This window comes from Schistocerca americana, chromosome X (assembly GCF_021461395.2).
Source record: "Schistocerca americana isolate TAMUIC-IGC-003095 chromosome X, iqSchAmer2.1, whole genome shotgun sequence".
NCBI classification, from domain to species: Eukaryota; Metazoa; Arthropoda; class Insecta; order Orthoptera; family Acrididae; genus Schistocerca; species Schistocerca americana.
This window is the reverse complement of record NC_060130.1, coordinates 927246832-927255080: the sequence shown is the minus strand read 5'-3', so window position 1 is coordinate 927255080 and position 8249 is coordinate 927246832.

The window sequence follows — 8249 nt, the reverse complement described above, 5'->3', positions numbered from 1 at the left end:
AAGGGTCCAGGCTCGATTCCCAGCTGGGTCGGAGATTTTCAACACTCAGGGACTGGGTGATATTTTGTCATAATCATCATTTCATCCCCATCAACACGCAAGTTGCTGATGTGGCATCAAATCGAAAGACATACACCCAGCAAATGGTCTACCTGGCGGGAGGCCCTAGTCACACGATGTTTACATTTTACCCAGAAATAATAAGTAATGTGGAAACTTAATGGGTGTGCACATTGATGAAAACGTATAGTTAAAAACCTATATCGTAGACTTCGTAAAACGTTTAGGTTAGCCTACTTAGGTCATAAGAATAGTTGCCAATTATGGGGATATAGGAACCAGTAAGTTACCATATATTGCATATATTCCAACACTCACGTCTTATGTGATAATATTCTGGAGTAGCTCCTGCCTTAGGCAAACAGTAGTCAATATACAAAAGAAGTAATTATAATTATGTGATGATTCAGACAAATACATCTTGCAGGCTTCGCTTTAAACAGCTGGGAAAATTAACCACAGTCTCACTTATGAAATTTGTTATCAACTATCCATCTGAATGTAAGAGTAACAGAGAGATTGACAGTTATTGCATGAGAAGGAAAACTGATCAGTATTGCCTTTAATAAATCTAATTTTGACACAGAAAGGAGTGAAATATACAGTTATAAAACTCTTTGACAATATATCCATGGAAATAAAACATCTGACAGATTACAGAAGCCTTTTCAAAAGTAGACTATAGATGCTCCTCCTAGCCAACTCCGTCTATATCATAGATGAAGTCTTGAGCAGCAGTAATTAGTAGTTTTAAACAAATGTAGTTGTACATGGCTAACATGTATCCATATAAATATTTTTATGTTTCTTCTATTGACACATTCCACAACATAACGTTTTCCGTAAATATTTCCGATGGAGCATGTAACTAATTTACAACCCTGTGATGTGACAGATCTAACAAAGAGCAAAATTAACTGTAAATACAAACTGAACTCTTAAGGCCAATTCACACTGGCCATCACATCAAGTGAAAACACGCCAAAATGCATTTCAGATGGTGGCATTCACACGGACTGTCAACAGACTGTCACATCACTTCGAAGTTTCTCGGTAAGAAAGTTAAGACGGCGTCATCATCTGCTAACATCGGAAGTTAATCTTTTTTCGACACACTCAATCGTTTTATTGAAGTGTATTTTATGCTTTTGCGTCTCCTTATTTTTTATTTCATTATTGGACTCTGTTTTCTTGGCAAACTGCGAATGTTCCATGACGATTTGAATATATTTGCCATTGACTGTTCTTCCACATGCGAGGTCAGACATCTAAAAGCGAAAAATTATTTAGGTTTTACAATAACACAACAGAACTGACGCCCATGCATTATATAAATAATAAAATTTGTTGATGAAGTGATTTTCATTAAATAACATTTTAAGTGAAAAAGGTAGCTCTAATGAAAGAGAAAAGCACAGGTGTTTATGATGTTATGAATTACTTAAGGAAAAAGCATAATGGTTCAGGTAGACATGCTCTGTTTATTCCCTTACAAATACTGTGTGGTGAGCTTATATGTGTATATTTGCGCTACCAAATAAATGACGAGGTTTTGAAATGATATTTCTCTTATCAGCACTTTACCACACACACTGATCAAGAACGTACGTTATGAAATTCACTTTTGCCATCAATATTGCATTGTACCCTATTGTTTTATTGATCCTCCTCATCTTTATTTTTGTTACACTGATAATAGGGCACGTCAGTATTATGAGAGCATCAGATAACACAACATGTCTTAATGTAATGGTTATAAGCTTTGTATCTATTAGAGATCAATCGATGTTTACATACAAAAAAGCTACAAACGAATTATTACTTGCACACATATACTTAGTTTTTTACTTAAACTGTGACTAAACCTCAAGGGAAATAAGTACATGGCTGGATACTCTCAATAACAACACGAAAAAGCAATTGAATGTTTCATTCTTACCACATCGAATGATCATAGTTCACATCATATCTTTTTGCACAAAAGCCACAAATATACACTACAACATCTTACTCTACTTATAAATTTAGAACGACTAATCTAGTTTAAAGATTTATAATCTTTGCAATTTGCTTGTGATCATAGTTTACAACAGCAGCTTTTTGTATAAAAGACACAAAACTGAAAATTAAAATATATTTCAGTTTATACCATATCATGATGGAAATGTGTTGCATGATATTGCAGTACTTTATGCTAACAAATATTTATTTCTACAGTGAGAACATTTACTGATGAGATAGTTGCGTATAGATCCTTGAATTCTGCAGCTTGTTTTTTACTTTCCACACTTAACACAATCTATAGAAATTTTTCACTATCATCATTTATTACTATAATAATAATAATAACGTGTACATTTCAGTTTTAACCTAACAGATATACAGCCACACTACAACAACGCTCCTAAAGTCGGTCGGTATGAACAGCTGCTTTAAATGCTGAGATATTTTTCATCATTTTAATATTACAAGGTAGTGTGTTGTAGAGCTTGTTGCCTGTGTGGAATGTCCCATTTTCTTTCAGTGTTGTATTTGAATGTTGGGTGTGTATATCCTGGTTTCTTCTTGTGTTATGTGAGTGAGTAACCTGGTCTATAATTACAAGTTGGTTATTACCATCTAAGATGTTCCTTGTAAAATATTTCTTGCAAAGTAAACAGAGACTCAAAGTTTTCTGAAAGGCTTGCACAAGCTTCTGGGAGTTGCCCTTTCCACATCTCATGCAATTCTCTTTTGGGCAGTGAAACAACTTTTTTATCACTCAAGTTTTCCTAGAAGATTAAACCATATCACATAAGGGTTGCTGCTTTGGCAAATTACACATCTCTTTGCTTTGAGTTGGAGCTTGAAAGCATTTTCATGAAGCAACAAATGGTGTTCAGTTTATTGGTTACATATTTTCTATGTTCGAACCATCTCAGTTCCTCATGGATCCATATTCCAAGAAACTTTGTAGCATTCACATTTTCCAACTTTCTGGAGAATAATTCGACAGGTGTGGTTAATGGATGCTTATTCTGTTCTGTGTGCAGATCCATAGTAGCTGCTTTGCATATTTATTATTAGACTGTTTGCAGAGAATCTGTTTGTAAGATCTGCGGTGCATGTTTTGATTTTATTTCGCAACTCTTGTATAGTCATTCCTTTGACTAATACACCTGTGTCATCAACAAATTTAATATACTTATAATGTGGGCTAACTGATTCCAGTTCATTTACATAGAGAAAAAAAAACAAAGATAACTGGTCCCAGAATCGAGCCTTGTGGTACACATTATTTAATGTGACAAGTCTTCATGTTATTCCTTTCTTAGAATACAAGTTCAAATATTTGCTCTCTGTTATGTAGGTAAGTTTTTAACCAAACATGAGCTGGTTGCCTATGACCTACACACTCCAGTTTTGTAAACAGGGTGTTGTGGCCCATGACATCAAATGCCGTCGAGAGGTCTGGAAAAATTGTAGAAATATGCCCTTTATTGTCGGTTCCAAGTAAATTTTCATTCAGGAATGAAAATATGTCAGTCTTAGATTTGAATTTAGGAAAACCATGCTGAGAGTCTGAGAAATAGTTTTTTTCTATAACGTTCGCGCTCTGTAAGAGCTTGTAGCTGCAGATGTCAACTAAAGGCTTCAATATGGACAGAGCACATTTCTTCTTAATAAAGTCAGGTATATTGTCTATACCAAAGTAGTGTTTAGATTTGAGTTTCTTATCTGTGTCTAGCATTTCCGTCTCACTAGTCTAGTATCGAAAGATAATCTTATCATTAGATCTAAATTGGAAATGATTCACTTCCGTATACAGCGAGTTTTGCTGTATGAGATTTTCTGCCACCTGTGTGAAGAATGTATTAAATTAATTTACAATTTTTCTGGAGTCTGACAATACAGCTGAGCTTTCTGAGAGGTTGACATTTTGGAATTCTTGATGTTCTACTACTGTTCCTCTTCTTACAACGTTCTGCATTGCCTTTATTTTATTTTCAGAGTTTTTTTATGTATTTATCATTTGCTATTGGTTTTCCCTGTTTTATGAACCTGCTGAGGATTTTTGTAGAATCGAAAATTCATATTAATGTGGAATGTGTTTTATTCATCTCATAATGTATAGGCTTTGAGAATGTAAGCCTAATGTACAGGAGGCACATCAGGGTTACAATATACTTATTTAAAAATTTTGTCAAACCTAAAATATTACTTGTTGAAGAATTTCCTCAGTTAAAATTTGTCAAACTAACAATTTGACTAACTGGTGAATTTGTAGTAGGTTCTTTCTAACACTATTTTGGAATTTGTATCCACTGTAACTAGCATAAATTTTATTTAGTTTAAGGATACAGTTCAAAGTATCACATTGTCCTCCATGTAATAGTCCACTGAGAAATAGCATCTTTCAATTAGAAAATAGTGTACCTTGCTTTTTAAAATATTTAGCCTTGTATTCATTATGTCACACTACGTTATTCCACTGTGAATTTTCATGCCTGTGGATTGAGGAGTTTAGACATGGAATTTTTAGCGATGTGATGTGAGCATAAAGTTTTGTGTCTTGTGTTCTATGAGTGTTCAAAGTGAGTTTTTAATAGATCCTGTCTACTGCATAGGAAAAGAATAACCTCAAAAATGTATAAAGAGGGGACAGTTAATTTTTTAGGTTTTTAAATAATGGTCGACATGAAGCCCTTGGCTGTGTGGTGCCCATGTTGCAAATGATTCATTTTTGCAGCTTTTAGATTTGTGTAATGTTTCGTGAGAGTCCACAAAAATTATGCTGTATCTAATAATAGATTCAAAATACGACCTATAGTATGCTACTTTCCTCTTGTCCATGTGAGTAGCACTGCCTAAAATTTCCATTTAAAATACAAAACTGTTTAATTTATTGCTATATATTCTATTTGTGTATTCTAGTTCCAATTTATGTCTATGTTTATTCCTAGGTATTTGCTGAGTTAAGTTCTTTCACTTTTTAATTATTATGAGTAATACAGGTTGCTTCAGTTTTTGACAGTTTTGTTTTAAAACTTATCATATGGCTTTTTGAATTATTCAGCATTAATCCATTTAGACTGACACATATTTTCAAGTTACTTAACATATTTATGAAACTCTGTGGTACATTGTCAGCATTTTTGTTTTCTATTAGGACAGATGTATCGTCTACAAACAATATTAGATGAGTATTTGTATTGAGAGATAGGTCATTTATTTATAACATGAATAAAACTGGCCCAAGGCTTGAGCCTTGAAGAACACATTGTGACACCATTTTCGTTTCTGAGAGGTAGTCTGCTCAATTTGATGTGATTATCACCCTCCATGAGATGTTATTTAAACCATTTCAATGCAATATCCGTTATTCCATACCTGTTGAGTTTGAAAAGCAGTGTGGCATGGTTTACAGAGGTGAATGCTTTTATAAGATCATAGAATATGCCTGCAACTTTAGTTTTCCTATCTAATATTGAAGTACTTTTTTCAATAAAATCGATTATGGTATCAACTGTGTTTTATCCCAGCTAGTTCTTAAATTAACACCAGCGAGTCACTACACGTTTTGTCTTCCCAGTTCTGAAGAAAAAATAATAAGTACATTAATACAAGTATTTTCTCGTTCACTTGTTTCAGTTACTAGTCTGCAGTTTATTCTTGGTGAAAAACACGTGATCTGATTATTTATGATCCTAAATCGAAGTAAAGTTCAAGACGAATAGTCAGTTTCAAATTAACACATAATTTTATTTAACAATAAATATTAGTAAATCAGTTCATTCACACAATCGCATTCAAAGGGGTTCTTTGAATGAGTATCTAATCTGGAATCCCATCAATATCAGAGATACTAAACAATGTTCTGTCACTTTCGATAAAAAGATTGTTCCCGTTTAATATCCATAAACTGTCACGAACTATGATTACTAGTCGTGTGAAGTAAAGCTTTTCCACTATCACAATACAAAGTCCGACTCTGTCCAAAAATCGTTAATTCCGTAAAATATTTATATCTTCACACGAAGTGACGTTAAAGTCACCTCCTTGTTCCTCTTATATGACAAAAGTTCTAATTCTAATCTGAAATTAATGCTTCCCAAAAAACAATCTTGTCGCGATTTATTCTTGCGCCCTGGTTTAATAAAGCTCCTATTGTTGCTTCCTAAAGCTGTACGTCCTAATTGACTTCAAACAGACTAGAGGATAGTGGCTGGAGTACCATAATTGCATTGTATGTCTATTTATACTTTAGTAAACGCTATCTTTGGTGTTCAAGACCTACGTTCTGTGACTATAATATTGATTTTTCTCATATATGAGAATGACTAATAATTTAACCATTTCTATCGTTCCCCCCCCCCCTCCCACGCTTCCAAAATTTATGATTAAAATTCCTTTCTTTTTCTATTATTTTTCTACTATAGATGTCCCTCTATTTGTCTCTTACTTCTATTTCGTAAATTACTACTTGTGGAGGGGCTTGGGACATTTTCTGAATTTATATTTCGACATCATGGGAGTTAATTTGGGAGCTATTTTTGTTTATTAACACCGAGAGGCGTTGTAGGTGTTACATCGCCCCGCCCCCCCAGGACTATGATAAGCATAAACTGTCTTCGCTTATCATGGTCCTAGCAATTGGTGTTTTTTCTTCCATTTTTCTTTTTCTCATTTCTCTTTCATACATCATTCTCATCATACAAAATTTGGTTACAAAAAATTTGACAAAAATTAAAATTTCAAAAGGGCTTAACAGATTTGCCCACTAAATATTTTAAGACACAACCTGTAATAAAATTAATAATTTGGCCTAACCGAACTGCCACTACACAATTCAATAATTTAAATTTATCACTTATTATATAGAGCCTAAGCGCACTGCTCTGTTTAAAAAATATCATGACTCTATACAAAACGAATTTTACAAAACTGGAACTTCAACAATTTCTTGAATTTTCTGCTGAAAAGAGAAACTGCTACCGCACCAGACTGACCAGGCAGCATTGTACAATCTGGGTCTTCACTCGGCCGCCTCTTCTCTTGGCTTGCGATCGAGACTTACGAATGTTTGTATCTCATTGTTTAATACAGACAATTGACGTCAATTCTGGTAATGAAACTCGCAAAGAGACACTGCCAACTGCACGAGATCGACCAGGCAGCGTTGTCGATCTGGTTCTTCACTCGACTGCCTCTTCTTTTGACTTGCGACCGAGACTTATTTCCTGAAGTCCGATGTTCCGCTGTATACAGCCGTTGATAGCTGTATCTTCGACGATAATCACCGATATTACTACACTACTGCTCAATTTTAGGTTGGAACAGTAGATTCAAAGTATTCCATTGACTTTTAATTAATTTGTCCACATTCTGTTCTCTAATACCTTCTGCTGAATGCCCCCCCTCCCCCCACGTTTATAACATTGTTCAGTTCAATCTACGCGTCAGAGGCCAACAGTTAGTCACACGATTGCTTATAAAGGTTGATAACCTTCTATAAATTCTAACTCCATAGTTAAGACGTTTTAAGTTATTCATTTCACGAAGAAATCGTATTTGCAGTTTTTCCCTACTTTATATGAAAACATACTTCCCTCGTCACTAATATATCGTACCACTGACACTTCACACGACACTTTCTTTTAAAACTTCCTTTTTACGGAACTGTCTTTGTTAAATGACTAACCAAGAGAATTCGATAACCTTGCAAAAACATCCTTTCCTACCAGCAGAAAACTTTCAGAGACATTTCCTTGTGTCACCTTTACTTAACATAATCTAAGTATTGAAACTTAATACCGTAACAAAGGTGACAGATGTCATTACATTATACATTAGAATTTTTTATCCCTTAAATAAATACATAATAGCTTAAGATTTGAATCTGAACTATCTTCAGGCGTAAAGCCAGCATAATCCTTATAATTCTACCATTCCTTCATTAAAAATCCATCTATGGATAACATCATATTTTAACCTAATAGCAAACTCAAGAAACCTCATCACAAGAACAACACTTATCTATATTGAACAATCATCAAGTAAATCTGTAAACTTTTCTCATTAAAATCTAAAGATTTTTCACAATAATATTATTTAAACAAATTCTTTTAATTAAGTTCCTGAGGTGTAAAGCCTTCCTACCATTAATGTTCTTCAAATTGATACAACAAACTTCCTTCAAAGTGTGAAAA